General features: G+C 46.1%; 1 long non-coding RNA gene across 1 annotated transcript; it reads left to right on the forward strand.

The window, feature by feature from the left end:
* Window positions 1-130: 130 nt before the first annotated feature.
* On the forward strand, window positions 131-13,989 carry LOC135229680 (uncharacterized). The gene is made up of 4 exons (XR_010320361.1): window positions 131-413; window positions 7,445-7,619; window positions 11,685-11,802; window positions 11,981-13,989. It is a non-coding gene; the product is annotated as an uncharacterized LOC135229680 (long non-coding RNA).
* Window positions 13,990-19,098: the final 5,109 nt, after the last annotated feature.

Genomic DNA, 19,098 nt, shown 5'->3' on the forward strand with positions numbered 1-19,098 from the left:
GACTAATGAGGAGTTATCAAAATGAGCTCCAAACTCCGGATTTGAGTTAAGGATCATAAATTAACACAGAGAAATATGACTTTAGCAATAAGTGACTGTTTGAAGCCCAAGTTGCCTCAAAACACGGAATTTCAGTCTTTCAGCTCCTCTGCTAATCTAGTGACTAAGAACAGGATCTCACTGGAGCTCAAAGATGTGGGGCACTGGGAATACTCTGGGTCTGTCTGCTCACGGCTGATTGCCTGATCCCAGTTTTATTATACAGCTTAAATACAGACCAGAAGAGGAGTTTGGGGCTTGACACCTGACATCTTAACACCAGTTCCTGTTTCTTGAGGAAGGAAGAGGTAAAATAAATCAGCATTTACTGTGTCCTTCTCCATCCCCGGAAGTCTTCATGAAGACCCTCTCAGGTAAGGATTGACAGGGAGTGGCTTGGTTTACTATTCGACTTTGTCCTTCAGTCACTTTGTTTATGTCCTGCATGTAAACTATTATGCATTGACAGAAGCATTCTAATTCTTATGCAGAATGACTAGACCTGCTGCAGAATGACTATATTGTGCCTCCCTTGGGCACCCCTGTCTGCGCAGCACCCCCCACCCCCAACTGCCCAACCGCCTCTCTCCTGGCATTCTGCTTCTAGAAGCATGTTCTTTTGATGCAGAGATGCAGCACACACAGAATCCCAGCTGGATTACAGACTTGAACCTGAAGACCTTATGCAGAATGACTATTTATGAACCCCTAAGCTTAGTACTAAAGCAGGTACTTACTCCTCAGAGAAGGCCCTGGGGGAGGTTGATACATGCATTCCCCAGTGCTCCTGCTGCTCTAGAAGTGCCTGAAATGCCTCTCTGGGAAAGGCCTTCAGATTAGCCTCATGGCCCACGTGGGAATTCAGGCCTATTTTTCTGTTAGAACATCTCATTTCGCTCTGAAAATTTTATTATCCAGTTTATTCACCAGACATGAGTACAGACATCTCATATTTTCAAAATAATCCCATTCTCTAATACTAATTTGCCACCAAGAGTATATTCCAAAGTGTTTGCAATAGGCTAGAAAGTCTTTCCAAAGAGGGGAGTCCTGCACCATGTTGTGCAGTGACAGCAGGGTTGGCATAATATGTTTACCCAGATACCTACCACTTTTTAAAAATTTTTTATTGTGCTTTATTTGAAACTTTACAGAGCAAATTACTTTCTTGTTCAGCCATTTATACACAATTGTTTTGTGACATTGGTGGCAATATTCATGATGTGTCCATATTCTCTTCTATGCTCCGGTTCCCCGTTTCCATCCGCCATGATTCCTGTTCCGTCCTGCCCTCTTTTCTGTGCTTTTGGGCAGGTTTTGTACTTTTGGTCTCATACACACGATTGAACTAAGAAACACTTTCTTCACGTGTGTTATTGTTTGTTTTATAGACCTGTCTAATCTTTGGCTGATCGGCAAACTTCAGAAGGTACTTTCGACTTTGTTGCTTTCCATAACTCCTGAATTCCAAGTCTACCACCTGAAGAACTTCCTTAGTGTTTCATTTAGAACAAGTCTGGTGGCGATGAATTCTCTTAAGCGTCCTTCACCTGAGAATGTCAATATTTTTCCTTTACTCATGAAAGAAATAACAGCCTATAGAACACTGGGTTAATGTTTCTTTTCTTTCAGTGTTGAAAAAATGTTGTTTTCACAGCCTTTTGGCCTCCATGGCTACAGATGATGAATACAGAGTCATTCCAATTGTTTCTCCTGTGTGAAATGACTTGTTTTCTCTCTAGCTTCTTTGAAGATATTTTCTTGGTCCTTGTTATTCCACAATTGACAGTGAGGCATTTGGGCGTAAAATTATGTGAGTTGAACTTGTTGGAGTTTGCATAGCTTCTTGAATCTGTAAGTTTATGTCTTTCAACAAATTGGGAAAGTGTTCAGCCAGTATTTCTTCAGATACTTTTTTCTACACCACATATTTTCTCTACACCTTATGGAATTCCAATAAATAAATGTTAGATATTTTTGGATTTTTTTGAGGCTCTGTTCATTTTTTTTTTCAATATTTGTCCTCTGTTTTCAGATTGGATATTTTCAATTGAACTATTTTCATCTCATTGATCCTTTTGTCTGTCAACAGCATTCCGCTGATCAAGTGAATTTTTTATCTCTATTTTTCCTGTCTAAAATTTTCATTTGTGAATGGTTTCTATGTATTTTTCTATTTTTCTAAGGTGTGCCTGTTACTTCTTTGAGTGTGGTTAAAGTAGCTTTTTAAAGTTTTTGTCTATGATTCCAAGACTATGTCTTACTTCAATCTTACAGAAAATGTTGATGTTCTTTGTTTTAGCAATCACTTGGCCCAGTTATGTTCAGGCTGCAGGTTCTTTCCCAACTTCTGGATGCTGTGGCTCAGATGTCAGTTCAGATTTTGAAGACTTTGCAATGACATTTGGATGTAATCTATGGGAGTGTCACTCAGTCTGGGACCTTGTTGGTGTTCTAACCCATAATGCAGTTCTCAAAGGATTGATCTACTTCTTAGGGTCAGAGCAAAGCATATGCAACTATGGGAGTGGAGGGGGGTATGAAAAACAACTTTATGGTATCCCTCTCTTGAGCCGCCTGGTCTCTGTCTCTCTGAGGCTCTCTGATGTCTGAGCAGCTACCTTCCTGGTCCACTGGCAAGAATGTTGGGGCTTTAATCTCTTCATTCTGCCGTGCAATTAAGTGACTGGGTCTGCCTATGAGGCCAAATAACGGTAAGATGGAGAAAATGTAACAGAGATTCCTCTATATTATTTGGTCCTTATATACTTAGGTCAGAGAGAAGGCACACTGTTTCTGGTGATACTTCCAAACAGGTATGGAGAAAAAGGCATTAACAGGTCGATAGCTGCATACTAGGTGTTACGAATTAAACTCTGTCTTCCCAAAATGTATATATCAGCTTGAATAGGCCATGCTTCCCAGTATTGTGCGATTATCCACCATTTTGTCAGCTGGTGTGATTTTCCAATGTATTGTAAATCCTACCTCTATGATGTTAATGAGCGAAGATTTGAAGCAGTTATGTTAAGGAGGCAGGGCTCAATCTACAAGATTAAGTTGTGTTTTAAGTCAGTCTCTTTTGAGATATAAAAGAGAAAAGAGCAGAGAGACAGGGGGACCTCAGTACCACCAAGAAAGAAGTGTCAGGAGCAGTGCACACTTTGGACCTAGGGTCCCTGTGCTGAGAACCTTCTTGTCCAGGGGAAGATTGGTGACAAAGACCTTCCCCTAGGAGTGACAGAGAGAAAAAGTCTTCCCCTGGAATTGGCACCCTGAATTTGGACTTATAGAGCCTCCTGGACTGTGAGGGAATAATTTTCTTTGTTAAAGTCATCCATTTGTGGTATTTCTGTTACAGGAGCACTAGATATCTAAGACACTAGGTACCAGGAGATGTACATTTCCCAGCTCTTTCACTCCCAGGGCCACTATGACTAAGTAGCCATTGCCATAAATCCATGTGAGCAGACTATTCTGATTACTGCTTTGACTCTACTGTCTGTTATGGTAACCACACACACCTTGTCTTTGTTGATTGAGTGCCACCACTTGGCTGCTACCACCACGGGGTCCAGTCAACTGCATTGTAGTTAGGTGTCTTAATTCAGTTAGGGCAGTTCTCACTGTGGACTCTTACTTACATAAAATAGCAACCACAGAAGTCTTCAATAATGCTGGGGCTTGCTTCCCAAATTTGTACCTCACCGCTATGGTACAAAGAGAGCCCTCTGGGCACTCCGTGTGTGGATCTGTGGGTCCAGCCTAATAAATCCATTCTAACCTGCCAGTTTCCCTCAGCCTTTGGTTACCTTCTCCTACAGTATACAATGGCAGATCTGCCATTTCCACTTGATTTATTATAGGCCACCACTTAATCCATGCTTCAGTAAACCAACCAAATAAACTATGAGATCCTTTTCTAACCTCTGAAGCTGAAACACTGAATGAAGAATCTATGCTTCCTGGGTCTATATCAATAAACTCAGACTAATCCACCTTTATGTTGCTTGCACCATTATCCCACACCCATAATAGCCATTCCCACACATATTCACCAGGTTTCTGTATGTATGTATGTATGTATTAGAAAAATCAAGCAGTTCTTTTGGAGTTTAGCATACTTTCTCCTGGGTCATACTTCATAGTTCACCTTTTGGGGCTTGTTGGGACTGAAGTCTAGGTATAGGTCTAGAAGCAAAAATGGGCAGTGGCAGTGGGATGTTCAGCCGTGTCTTATAAGACATCTGCCTAAGGTGATGCCCCAGGCAATGCCCCAGATACCACCCCAGGAGATAACTCAAACAAGACACTTCAGGCACAGCTGAGGGTAATCTCATTAGATGGAGGTGGAAGGGATAATTGTTTTACTGGGAAGGGTGCCTTAGCAGGCAAAGTTAGAGAATCTCTTCAGATGGGAGTAAGAGGTCTGGTTCTGTTAGGAAGAGTGATTCAACAGAAATTGGAGGTTCATTGTCCCCCACTTCCTGACTGTCTGCCCATATGTCCTCATCCCGAGTTTCAGGATCCCATTTCTTCCCAATCAGTGCCCTCACTCTAACTTCAGACACCATTTGAGGCTGGATATTCAATTGGCGCTTTAATTCAGTCACTCTTATGATAAGAATCTGAGTTTATTTTTGGCAGCATTAGCCTTGTTACTATAAGAAATATGGTTTTCTTTCTGGGCACAAGTGGCAGCTTTCAGATCTTGTATGTGGTGCTTCAGCTTTGAGCCCATTTCTTTCATTCACCAGTGTGACTAGCAAAAGCAGGACTAACCAAGCAGCTTCCTTATTATTCTTATTCTGACAAAATTATAGAAAAGTATCAAATATGTAATCAGGCAGAGCCTTGTCTCTCACAAATATTTGATCCAGTGGTAGTAGTATTTTGCGTATTTCTATTGTCACCTCCCACCATGGATTAGCAATAGCCTGTTTACTACTGGAGACAGTCATCAGTGCCTTTAAGACTAGCCAGACTTGAGAATCAATTCAGAAAACTCATCCTTAAGATTTGGTTCCTCTAGAACCACAGTAGGTACCAAATGTCTTAGCCTGGGATCTCTAGAGATGCAAAACTAGTGAAGAGAATATATATATATATATATGGAAACCCTAGTCGCATAATGGTTAATAGCTATAGCTGCTAACCAAAAGGTTAGCAGTTCGAATCCATCAGGCGCTCCTTGGGAACTCTGTGGGGCAGTTCTACTTTGTCCTGTAGGGTCACTATGAGTTGGAAACGACTCGATGGCAATAGGTATATATATATACACACACACACATACACACATACATATATATATGCATACATATGTTAGTTGTGGCTGTTAGATGCCATCGATCCTGTGTAAAACAGAATGAAACACCGCCTGATCCTGAACCATCCTCACAATCATTGCTATGTTTGAGCCCATTCTTGCAGCCAGTGTGTCAGTTCATGTTGTTGAGCGCCTTCCTCTTTTTTTCTGACCCTCAGCTTTTCCAAGCATGATGAGCCTCTCCTGGGACAGGTCCCTCCTGAAAATATGTCCAAGGCACGTGAGATGAAGTCTCGCCATCCTTGCTTCTAAGGTGCATTCTTGGTGTACTTCTTCCAAGATGGTTTTGTTTATTCTTCTGGCAGTCCATGGTATATTCAGTATTCTTTGCCAACACCATATTTTAAATGAATCAGTTCTTCCGTTTTCCGTATTCATTGTCTAACTTGCTCAAGCATGTGAGGTGATAGAAAATATCATGGCTTTGCTCAGGCACACCTTAGTCCTCAAAGTGACATCTTTCTTTCTCAACACTTTAAGGAGGTCTTTTGCAACAGATTTGCCCAATGCAATACATTGTTTGAATTCTTGACTGCTGCTTCTGTGGGCATTGATTATGGATTCAAGTTAAATGAAATGCTTGATGACTTCAGTATTTTCTCTGTTTATCATGGTGTTGCTTACTGGTCCAGTTGTGAGAATTTTTGTTTTCTTTATGTTGAGGTGTAATCCATACTGAAGGCTGTAGTGGTTGCTCTTCATCAGTAACTGCTTCAAGTCCTCTTTACTTTCAGCAAGCAAGGTCGTATCAGCTGCATATCATAGGTTGTTAGTGAATCTTTCTCCAAAACTAATGCCATGTTCTTGTTCTTCGAAACCAGCTTCTCAGAATGTTTGCTCAGCATACAGATTGAGTAAGTATGGTGAAAGGATACCACCATGACACATAACTTTCTGATTTTAAACCACACAGTATCCCCTTGCCCTACTCAAATGACTGCCTCTTGGTCTACGTAGATATTCCGCATGAATACAGTTAAGTGTTCTGGAATTCCCATTCTTTGCTAAGCTATCCATAATTTGTCATGAGCCACACAGTTGAGTGTGCTTCTATAGGAAACAAAAACAGGTAAACATCTTACTGATATACTCTACTTTCAGCCAAGATCCATCAGACATCAGAAATGATATCCCACATTCCATGTCTTCCTCTGAATCCAGCTTGAATTTTTGGTAGTTGCCTGTCTGTGTACTGCTGCAACTGTTTTTAAATTATATTCAGCAAAATTTTTCTTGCGTGGGATGTTAATGACATTACATTGCTCGATAATTTCCACATTGCGTTGGACCCCTTCTCTTTGAAATGGGTACACATATAGATCTCTTTCAGTCATTTGGTCAGGTAGCTGTCTTCCAAATATATTGGAATAGTCAAGTGAGTGCCTCCAGCACTGCGTCCCTGTGTTGAAACATCTCATTTGGTACTCCATCAGTTCCTGGAGCCGTGTTTTTTGCCAATGCCTTCAGTGCAGCTTGGAGTTCTTCCTTCAGTACCATCAGCTCTTGATCCAATGCTACCTCCTGAAATGGTTGAATGTCGACCAGTTCTTTTTGGTGTATTGAGTCTGTGTATTCCTTCCGTCTTCTTTTGATGTTTCCTGTGTTGTTCGATATTTTGCCCATAGAATCCTTCCTTCAGTATTGCACCTAGAGGCTTGAATATTTCCTTCAGTTCTTTCAGCTTGAGAAATGCCAGGTGTTTTCTTCCCTTTTGGTTTTCTAACTCCAGATCTGTTCACATTATATTATCATACTTTGTCTTCTCCAGCTTCCCTTTCAGGTATTCTGTTGAGCTCTTTTACTTTATTTTTCCTTCCATTCTCTTTAGGTACTGTACATTCAAGAGCAAGATTCAGAGTCTCTTGTGACATCCTCTTTGGTCTTTGCTTTCTTTCCTGTCTTTCTAATGACTTTTTGTTTTTTTCATATATAATGTCCTTGTTATCATCCCACAACTAATCTGGTCTTCGATCATTAGTGTGCAGTGCATCAAATCTATTCTTGAGATGGTCTCTAAATTCAGGTTTGATATACTCAAGGGCATACTTTGACTCATGGACTTGTTTTAATTTTCTTCAGCTTCTACTTGAACGTGAATATGAGCAACTGATCATCTGTTCTGCAGTCAGCCCCTGGCCTGATTCTGACTCATGGTATTGACCTTCTCCATCATCACCTTCCACAAATTTGATTCCTATCTATTCTGCCTGGAATGGTTCACGAGTATAGTCACCATTTATGTTCCTGACGAAAGGTATGTGCAATGAATAAGTCATTGGTCTTGCCAAATTCTATCAGGTAAGCTTCATTGTCATTTCTATCATCAATACCTTATTTTCCAACTGCTGATTTGTCTGCTTTGTTTTCAACTTCGCATTCTAATTACGTAATTATCAGTACATCTTGATTGATGAATGCATCACGTTTGATCAGTTTCAAACTGCGGAACTTGGTAAAAACCTTCAACTTCTTCATCTTTCACATTCATAATGTGTGTGTAAATTTGAATAATAGTCTTATTAACTGGTCTTCCTGGTAGGCCTGTGAATATTATCCTATTGTTCGTAGTGTTCTACTTCAGAAAAGATCTTGAAATGTTCTTTTTATCGATGAATATGATGCCGTTCTCTTTAGTATCTCAATCCTGGCATAGTAGAACATATCATTGTCTAGTTTAAAAGGTCCAAAACCAAGCTATTTCAGCTAACTAATGCCTTGGATTACTGACCTTTATGCATTCCATTTCATTTTTGATGACTTCCAATTTCCCTAGATTCATACTTCCTTCATTCCACGTTCTGATTATTAAAGGATATTTGCATCAGTTTCTTCTCATTATGAGTTGTGCCCCATCAGGAAACGTCATTAAAGTGGGATCTACTTTGAGGAGGTAGCTCTTCCCCACTTGTATTTTGAGTGCCTTCCAACCTAAGGGGTTATCCTCTGTCATTCCATCAGACAGTGTTCCAGTACTATTTGTAAGATTTCACTGGCCAGTTGTTTTTAGAAATAGGTCACTAGGTCCTTTTTCCTAGTCTGTCTAAATCCAGAGCTCCACTCAAACCAGTCTACCATCGGTGAACCTGGTGGTATTTGAAATACCGGTGGCATAGCTTCTAACATCACAGCAACATGCAAGCCACCACACTACAACAAACTGACAGAAGAGTGGTGGGAGTTAAAAATAAGAAGAACCAAAAAGAGTGCTTCTTCCATGTCTGCTGATTTAGAGGAACCATGAAAAATTGTCAAGTGAAGAGTGATTCAGAGAAAAACATGGGTAGAATGTGACCTAATTTCCATAAAAACAAACAAATGAATGTACTTACATGTGTCCCGGCAAAAAGAAGTATGTAAAAGGGTACATATGTATCTTTGGACACTGGACACTTTGGGGGAGCAGGTACAATATACTTATGTGGGGATGGCTCTTATTATAACTTCTGTATACAAATATCTGTTGTTAAATGTGTTATAAGAATGTAAAACCTTTTAAAGTTTAATAACATCATACGTGTATGTGTGTGTATTTGAAACTTTTTTTTTTTTTTTACTATTTTATATATGTGTTTTTTAGTTATCTAGTGTGGCTATAGCAGAGATAGCACAAGTGGATGGCTTTAACAAACAGAAACTTATTCTCTCACAGTTTAAGAAGCAAGAAGTTTGAAGTCAGGGCGCCAGCTCTCAGAGAAAGCTTTCTCTCTTTGTGGCTCTGGGGGAAAGTCCTTGTCATCCATCTTCCCCTGGCCTAGGAAATTCTCAGCGCCTGGACGCTGGGTCAAAAGGACATGCTCCACTCCAGGCACTTCTTCCTTGGTGGTATGAGGTCCCTCTCATTTCTGCTCACTTTTCTCTTTGTATCTCAAAAGAGACTGACTCAAGACTCACCCTAATCCTGCAGATTGTGTCCTCCCTCATTAACCTAACTGCCTCTAATCCTGCCTCATTAACATCACAGAGGTTAGAATTTACAACACATAAGTAATCACATCAGATCACAAAATGCAGGACAACCACACAATACTGGGAATCATGGCCTGGCCAGGTTGACACACATTTTGGGGGACACTATTCAATCCATAACAATAGAGAAAACACTGTCTTCAATGCCAGATTCAGAGACTTTTATCCATCTATGAAGGGCAAACACAGAAATTGAACAAAATTCAGACCAGCGAATTATTGCTTGCTCTTGTAACTAATGACTTCTTCTGGTCTCTATGCCTCGAAATGGCCAAAAAGAATTCTGAGGATTAATTCAGTTATTGCTAAAACATCTACTGAATTTGCATGTCTACAGGTAAGGAAGAATGCTTGACACCGTGTGTGATTCATTAAGTAACACAGGGACTCTTAGACTATTGTTCTCCTTCTCTGATATGCCACTATCACCTTCTCCCCTTGTTGCTCTCCTGAAAAACCCACACTTGTATATTCTAGGCTTTTTTTCAGGATTGAATTTGCAGGAAGTTAAAGATATATCTTTGAAAGATAAAGAAGACTTTGGCCACATTGTCTTTAGACAGTCGAACTTCCCAGCCAGCCTCTGTGCAGGATGGGAATTCACAATCCCTCCTACTCAGTACCTCTGAGCAGGACGGGATTTCTGTTTCATTATCAGGCGACTGTGGAATTCACCCCTCTTCAGAAAACTTACTTTCCTTTGCCTCAAACTGTCCCTCTCAGGATCTGTCACGGTCACTCTGAGAAATTCACATGGGCAGCCTGTATGGAAGTGCCCATCCTAGAGGCCCTGCCCTCCCTTCCTTGCTCCACAGGGCTTCCTCTGACACTTGGGGTCGCATCTCCCAGGGAGTACACACCTCTGGCACTTCCAGGGATTCCCAGGCCCTGGGATACTGTGGATGGGACTTGGAACTCAATCTGTTTCTTCCCATCCTCACCTTTGGTTATCTGTGTTCTGTCTTCACCAGATTTAGGAGGCCTTGTCTTCTCTTTGCTCGTTTCATCTCAGTCAGGCTTTTCTATTCCAACTCTCTGATCTCAGAACAGATCAGGTTAGACCACAGAAAAGAGAGAGACCAAGCAAACATCACTGATCTGTGCAGAAGCTGCTGAGAAGGGATTTGATTCTCATTGGTTTAGGGTTTTATGCCCACTGCTCACCGGCAGGCAGGTTCCCCCCAGAGTCTGGCTTCTGTCTGGTACCTTGTACTACAAAGAACTCAGTGACCAGCCCACCTTCACAATCACACCTCCCTTAGAGCTATCTTTGCAGAGGCTCTTTGTCATACTTCCATGTCCCACTGAAATCCTATTTCTCTTTCCTTACAAACATTATGCTCATTCTCAGGGCCCTGAGACCTCATCTGCAGATGAGTCTTGTCCTCTTCTCTCCTTGGTGGGGGAAGCTTTTGAGTGGACCTCATGTCTTCGGACAGCTATCCTGGGGCTTCTTCCACCCTGGTGCCGTAGGGCTGCATCTCTCTTTGTACTAGAAGGGGTGTGGAAGGGGCACAAGGCTAAAAGAGGATGGATTTTCCAGGTGAGGTGGGTTTAAGAAGCTTGAATGAACTTCTTCCCTGAAGAGTGCATATTTTGCAGTCCAGACATCCTGCTTCTCTCAGTCTAAGAGTCCTAGCACGTCTTCAGGTGCTTTCTCCTTTGACCTTGAGGCCATGCCTGCACCCTCTGCAGCCAGGTCTCCCACATGTGTAGCAGCACCAGTAGGTGTGGTAGCCTCTTCAGCCCCTGTCTCCTCCTCCAGATGCTCCTGGAGGTGCCTGGCTCTTCTTGCCAGGACTCCAGGATGCTGACCAGGGACTCAGTGTTGGTTAAAGGATGTCGGCCAGTGACCACGTGTCCTCATTTCCTTTGAAGGCTTAGGCTAGTTGCCTGGGCAGAAGACAGCCAAGGTCAGTCTGAGCCTAGACACCTAGTGACCGACCTGTGACACTGCAGCGAGTGATAGATGTTAATTTCCATACTCAGGTATCCGCAGGTGGTGGATTCAGAGTGGTCGGAGGAGAAGTGTAACTAGAGATAACACACTCATGAGGGCACGGGCCAAAGGTCAGGGAAAATAGCTGAGGTCGTGGAGCTCTAGCGGAGCCAGTCTAGGGCACAGGCCTCCCTCCTGTATGTGGCAAAGAGGCGATCCATGTGCCGCCTTCTGCAGACTCTGGACTGCTGGGGCCCTGGTTGCCCAGAATTCGGCCTTGTCTTTGGAGAAGTGACGCGCATGCAGTGTGCCACCGGGGGCTGTGGCCCAGCAGAAGCAAAATCTTGACAATGGGGGCTTCTGTTGACTTTGCCTGTGCTCTCCTTTGGCTGAGTGACATCGTGTGTTTCCTAGCAGGTGAAGGCATTCGTGCAGAGAGGCGATTTCCATGCGTGCAGCAAAGTGTGTGCTGAGATGATGAGTCGCTGGAGACCAGGGTGGACTCTTCAGACCCAGGATAGGCCTCTGGCAGGTATGTGTCAATGTTTTCTGCCCATGGCACTCACCCGGGTATTTGCATAGAATGTCATCAGCGGAATTAGTAGTCTCCGGAGAGGCTGCCACATGTCAACAAGCTTCACCTGGCCAGAGTACACCCGTGATGTAGCTCCCCAATCAGTCACCTTCCCCCTTTGCTCTTTCGTCTCTAGGCACTCTATCAGGCACTCCAAGCTGGGAAGTGACTCAGGGAGAGAAGGAAGAGATTTCAGAGAATGAACACATATAGAGAGAGAGGCAAGAGATGCTGAGTGAGGATGTCTTGCGTACTGATATCCTGAGGAAAGTGGGAAAATTGGACCCTGGCCTGCTCTGCCAATGCCGTGAAGCAGTCCGCACCAGGGGCTCCCTTGTGCCTGCGTAGCCTTTCCCAGGGTGTGCTCAAATCCTGTGACCACTAGGTGTCCTAGGTCACAATGGAGGACCCTGTGTCATCTGCCTGGCGGACTGGATCTCTGCCATTGGCTGAGTCTTGTCACCAGGCCCATCATAAGCTCTGCCCACTCTTCCGGTGGGGAGACTCTTTCCATGGTGATGGCAAAGAAACCTTAGTCCCGCCCACCTGGCCTTGACTTCACCTACCTGGCCTGCTGACCCTCACTCAGACCTCTGTGTCGATCAAAATGAATGTTCACCAGTGGCCCGGTGTCAGCATCTGGTATAAAGGATTCGGGACCTTGCCTGAGGCAGAAGGCAGCCTAGGTCTGCGGGTACCTGGAAGTCTAGTGACTTGTGACGCTGCTGCCAGTGAGAAATGGTGACTCCCACACTCACATATCCCCTGGTGGCAGAATGATAGTGATGGGTGGAGAAACATCGCTCCGGAGCACTCGCGCAGTGGGGCACCGGCCAGAGGCCAGGGCCAGTAGTGGACGTCGCGGAGCTGAATGGCGAGCCAGTGAAGGGCCCAAGGATTTCTCCAATGAGGCAAAATGCAGATCAAGCCAAGGAACATAAAGATAAAGCAGCTGAAGAAATTAAAAAGGTTACTCAAGAACATAGTTAAAAATTTAATAAGCTGCAAGAAACCATAGAGAGACTGCAATCAGAGATTCAGAAGATTAACAATAAAATTACAGAGTTAGAAAACTCAATAGAAAGTAAGAAGAGCACAACTGAGGAATTGGAAGGCAGAATTACTGAGATTGAAGATGAAACTCTTGGGACTAATATATTTGAAGAGAAAGCAGATAAAAGAAATTTAAATGAAGAAATCCAAAGAATCATGTGGGACTTTATCAAGAGAAATAACTATGAGTGATTTCAGTACCAGAACAGGGAGGGCTAACAGAAAATACAAAGGGAACTGTTGAAGATTTGTTGGCAGAAAACTTCCATGATATCATGAAAGATGCTCATCGAATTCCACATAAGGTAGATCTCAAAAGAAAGTGACCGAGACACATAATAATCAAACTTGCCAAAATCAAATATAAAGAGAATTTTAAGAGAGGCTAGGGATAAAGGAAGTCACCAACAAAGGAGAGTAAATAATAAAAAACTTGGACTACTCAGCAGAAATCATGCAGGCAAGAAGGCAAAGGGATGACTTACACAAAATATTGAAGGAAAAAAATTGCCAGCCAGGAATCAAACCATAACCCTGGCCCTCTGGCCCTCTGGCCCTCTGGCCTTAGCCCTCTAACTCTAGCCCCTAAGCCCTGAGCCCCAAAGCCCCTAAGACCCTAAGCCCTTAGGTCCTAACCCCCAAGGCCCTAAACTCTAACCCTAACCCAAACCGTAACCCCTATAGCCTAAACTCTACAACCTAAACACCTACACCCCAAAACACTACACATCAAAACCCTACACACTAAACCCTATACTCTAAGCCTCAAACCCTAAACCCAAACCTCAAATCCCAAACCCTAAACCTAACTGTAAACCCTAAACCCTAACACCTAACCCTAACCCCTAACCACCCTAACCCTAATGACCCTAACCCTAACCCTCGAACCCTAACCCTCTAACGCTAACATGAAACCCTAATCCGAAACCCTAACCCTCTAACTCTAACCTCTAACCCTCTAACCCTAGCCCTAATCCTAACCCCAACCTCCAAACCTAACCCCAAACCCTAAACCTCAAATCCCTAGCCCTAAACCTAAGAATGAGCCTAAGCCTAACCCTATCACTTAACTCTAAACCCTAAACCATAACACTTAAAACCCTAACACGCAAAACCCTAACACCCTTAGCCCTAACACATTTAACCCTAACACCCTAAACGCCACAACCCTAAACACTAACACCCTTAACCCCAACCCCTAACCCCTAAACCCTAAACTTAAACACTAAACCGTCTAACCCTCTAACCCTAATACCCTAAACCCTAACCCCAGCCCCCAGCCTTAACGCTCACTCTAAGCCTTAAACCTTAAGCCCTAAACCCTAGGCTCTAAGCCCTAAGCCCTAAACTCTAAATCCTAAAACCCTAAACTCTAAGCCCTAAGCCTAACCCTCTAATCCTAAACCCTAAAACCTTACCCCAAACCCATCCCAAACCCCTAAACCTGAACCCCTAAGCCCTAGCCCTAACCCCTAACCCTAATCCTCTAACCCTAACTCTCTAACCCTAACCACAACACCAACCCCAACCTCTGAACCCTAACCCCCTAACCCCAAGCTTCTGAACCCTAAGCCTAAACCCTCTAACCCTAAACCCTAACCTTCACCCCCTCACACCCTCACCTTCTCACTCCCTCACTCTATAATCTTCTCAACTTCTAACCCCCTCACCTTCTAACCCCTCACCCTCTAACTCCCTCAATCTCTAACCCCCAACCCTCTAGACCCCAACCCTCTAACACCGACCCTCTAACCCCAAACCACATATCCCAAACAAACCCAACACCAACGCCAATCCTAAACCTAAACCCTAACCCCTAAAACCTAACCCAAACCCTAACGACTAAACCCCAAAACCCTAAACCCCAAACTGCAACCCCTAACACCTAACCTGTAACTCCAAACTCTAACCTCAAACCCTAAACCTAACCCAAACACCTAACCCCAACCAAAAAACCCTAACCCTAAACTCTAACCCCAAACCCTAACGACCCTAACTCTAACAACCCTAACCCCAACATCCCTAACCCCAAACCCTAACCCTTTTTGTTAGCAGCAGTAGCACTTAACCACTAGCCACCAGGGTTTCCATGAGCAGTCACAGGAATAGACACATGCACACCCGTGTTCACTGCAGCATTATTCACAGTAGCAAAAAGATGGAAACAACCTAAGTGCTCGTCCACAGAGGAACGGATAAACAAACTACGGTACATACACACAGTGGAACACTACACGACAATAAAGACCAATGATGAATCTCCGAAACATCTCACACCATGGATGAATCTGGGGCGCATCACACTAAGTCAATCACAAAACGACATATACAGTAAGAGACCACTATCATAAAAACTCCTGAAAACATTTATGCACAGAAACAATCCTTGATGTTCACCAGGGAGACGAAGAGCGGGTAGAGAAAAGCCAACTAAACAATAACCAAAAAAACCAAACCCACTGCTGTCGAGTCAATTCCAGCTCATAGTGACCCTACAGGACAGATTAGAACTGCCCCATAGAGTTTCCAAGGAGTGCCTGGTGGATTCGAACTGCAGACCTTTGGTTAGCACCGGTGGCTCTTAACCACTACGCCATCAGGGTTTCCAACCAAACAACAGATCGGTGGTAACTCTGGCAAAGGAAAGACGGTACACAAGACTGGGGAATCAATCTCAGCCTCACTCTAACCCTAACCCTAAACCAATTGTGCCCGAGCCTAGTAACCCCAGCCCTAACCCCAACCCCCAACCACCTAAAACCTATACCCCTAAACCTAACTCCCAAACCTCTAACCCCCCAACCTGAACCCCTAACACCAAACCCTAACCCCTAACCCTAATCCTCTAACCCTTCTGCATCTCTGGGCCTCTCGACTCTCCGTCTATTTTCTTCCTCCAAATCCTACTAACACTCAGTGGAATTTTGAAGTTTGAGCTGTGCTTTGCTTCTTGTTGTCTCCATCGGTCCCATCAAGGCACTGCATCATTTGCTCTGCTTCACTGTTCAGTTCCAAAACCATGCCTTAGAATTGCCTGACACTGAACTTCAGCGATTCGGTGCAAGGCCGTGAGAGGGCGCGCTCACCGCCGGTTCTGTTCTGCCCACCAGACCCTCTGAGCATGGGAACCTCCTGGACCTAAGCCGGGACTGACCTGGGTACTGCTGCAGTGGCGACAGCAGAAGCTTTTCTTCCCGAGGGACCCAAGGCCCCAGGGCGCTCTCTCAATACTCCCATTAATGCTATGATTATCCTAACCCACTCCTTCTGCGCGCCCTAGTGGGTCCTCTACCAGGCCCAGCCTTCATGACCCGCACCCCCCTGCCGTGGTCACGTAGAGGAACCTGCAGGGCTGCACCCTCCCCGCCCAAGCTCTGCCCCTCCATACCCTGATGCCCTGCAGGCCTCTACTAGGTCCCCGCCCAGGGGAGAGTTGTCGCCCCGCACGGGTGGGGGGACACGAGGGAACATTCGGAAACCACCCCCAGGCACGAAGCCGACTGCCCGATTGCCGGTATTGAGACCATGTGAGCAGGGCTGCCCCGCCAACTGGAGCCTGCAGGACATCACTCACGTTTGTCAGCTTCTCACCGCCCTCTGGGCTCGGGGTCCCAGAGCAGCCAATCCCCCGGGGGGGGGGGCGGTCCGTCCGCAGGTGCTGGAAGATCGGGTTGGTGCCCATGGCCAGAGCACTTAAAACCCTTAGAAACCCTCATAAACCGTCAGCTCCAGACCTTCAAATGTCAGCCTGAGAGACACTTAATCTCCAACCTAAAAAAAAAAACAAAACACACCCGTTGCCATCCAGTCAATTCTGACTCATAGCGACCCTATAGGACAGAGTAGAACTGCCCCACAGTTTCCAAGGAGCACCTGGTGGATTCAAACTGCCAACCTTTTGACTAGCAGCCTTAGCACGTAACCACTATGCCACCAGGGTAACCCACTAAACCTACTGCCACCAGGGTAGAGGCTCCAAATCCCGCCAGTGTGAGGAACCCTCAAATCCCCTCAGCACCAGAGACCGCGTCCACAGCGACCGGTACACAGCGCTGCACAAATGCTCAAGTTAACAAACAACATGGTTGCTCAGGACCCCTTCCTGCTACCCCCAACCCGCCACCCAGAGGGGGAGCGGGACCCGGCATCCACACTGTTAACACACACTGAATCGCTGCTTCCACAAGGAGTAGGGTCCCCGCCGTGCTCCACAGATTCCCAGGACCCCTTCCTTTCCCGGTGGGGCCGCGGCGAGGCCCCAGCCCCGAGAGTAGACCGGCCGGGCGCGGGCGCGGGGTGCCTCAGCCTCCCAGGCACAGCGCCCAAGACAGTAAGGGGCAGCAGGGCCTTGGGCGGGGGATCCCTCTGTCCCCTGTCCGTGGCACCCTACGGAGTCTGGTGGGGGTAGGAGGAGGAATGGGGGCGAGTGCCCCGCCCTCAGTCTGGAATCTCACCGCCCCGGGCGAACTCTGGGCCTTGGTTCCCCCCCGGAACAGGGAGCAGGTGGGGGGCGGGGTGGGCAGGCCCCCATCCTCCAGCTTGACCCGCAAACCCGCCCCGGGCAGAGTAGGGACCTGGGTGCAGCCCTGGACACGGCCTTTCTCCCCAAGCCCTTCAAGCCCCCAGGCCCGAGGGCACTCCGCAGCTGGATCCCGAGGCTGGACCCCCCCCCCCGCCGCAAATCCATTGGGATGCAAATTTCGCGGACCAGCTGCATCTCCCGGGCCAGAGGCTCCCTCTCGCAGCCCTTAGAGTGGCTGCGTCCGCCCGGCCCCCGCGCAGCGTCCGCCCCTGGGGATCACTCGGGACGGGGTACGCTGGAGGGGGCAACGCAAGCTGCTAACCCAACGTCCGGACTCTCCAACCTCTGGAGGCCACGGGATGCTGGGACTGGGACCCGCCCTCCTGGCGCCTTCCTTCCACACCTTCGAGGGGCCAGGCTTGTTCAGTCTGGGAGCAGGTCCCTCCAGCCAGGTGTCGGAGTTTCATACCTTTCAGAGAACACGGCAGGGAAAGCAGCACGAACAGCATCCTCTCTAAGGCGCGCCATCCGGCCCGGGCCCCTCACCACCCGTCCCAGCGCTTCCGGGAGTAACTGGCTGGACGGCGAGGAACATGGCTGCCGGCCCCGCCCAGCGGCCCGGGTGGGGGGCGGGCGTGGGGGGGTTGGGCCTCCAGAGGGGAGGGCGGGGTCTAGAAGCAAGGACAACGCCAAGGTGTGCGGGGTGAGGAGACGGGAGACGTCAGGAGAGGGCCCTCTCCCGTGCAGAGTTAAGTATTGGAGGTGCAACGGTTAAGTGCTTGGGTAACTGAAAGGTGGGCCGTTGGAACCCACCAGCTCAGGGATTGAAAAGATCTGGAGATGGGCTCCCATAAAGATTCTAACCAAACAAAATCCAAACCAGTTGCTGTTGAATCAATTCTGACTCATAGTGACCCTATAGGGCAGAGCAGAACTGCCCCACAGGGTTTCTAAGACTATAAGTCTTTACAGAAGCAGACTGCCATGTCTTTCTGCAAAGAACCAACTGGTAGATTCGAACTGTCCACCCTTTGGTTAGCGGCCAAGCTCTTAACCACGGGGCCACCAGGGTTGTGCCATAAAGACTGCAACCTAGGAAACCTTGTGAGGCAGTTCTAAGTTGTCATACAGGGTTGATATGAGTCAGAATCTCTTGATGGCACACAACCATGATTGTACTAAGAAAAATTCCTCCAAGCAGCTGTCTACATGACCCCTGAAGCACACATGCATGCACGCTATCAAAGCAGTGTGGCCAAAGACAGGAAATTGGAATAGAGACATTATAGAGTGGACAGTGAAAAGTGATTTCTGAGGGGTGTGCAGCTCAAGCGGAGGAGGTAGCATACAACTAAATGCCCTTCTCCTTCTATTGTTCAATGGTCTTGAGAAAGAATGTGTCCCAGGAATTAACTGTAGCCCAGGATAACTTGAAGACAGCAAATACAGAGGATCGGTCAGGATGCTTCTGCAGTGGTCAGGGTGAGGAGTGATGGTGGTAGTGCAGGTGGGAACAGTGGGCAGGCTTGAGGTGTACTTTGGAGCTTGAGCTGCCAAGAATTGCTGGTGGATCAGATGTATGGGATGAGGGGAACGGAGAATCAAAGGTGACTTCTAGAATTCAGGCTACCATGAGCACATGGTCACCAGAGCCATTCTCTACCATGTGGAAAATCATG

The sequence above is a fragment of the Loxodonta africana genome, unplaced genomic scaffold (assembly GCF_030014295.1).
Source record: "Loxodonta africana isolate mLoxAfr1 unplaced genomic scaffold, mLoxAfr1.hap2 scaffold_440, whole genome shotgun sequence".
NCBI classification, from domain to species: Eukaryota; Metazoa; Chordata; class Mammalia; order Proboscidea; family Elephantidae; genus Loxodonta; species Loxodonta africana.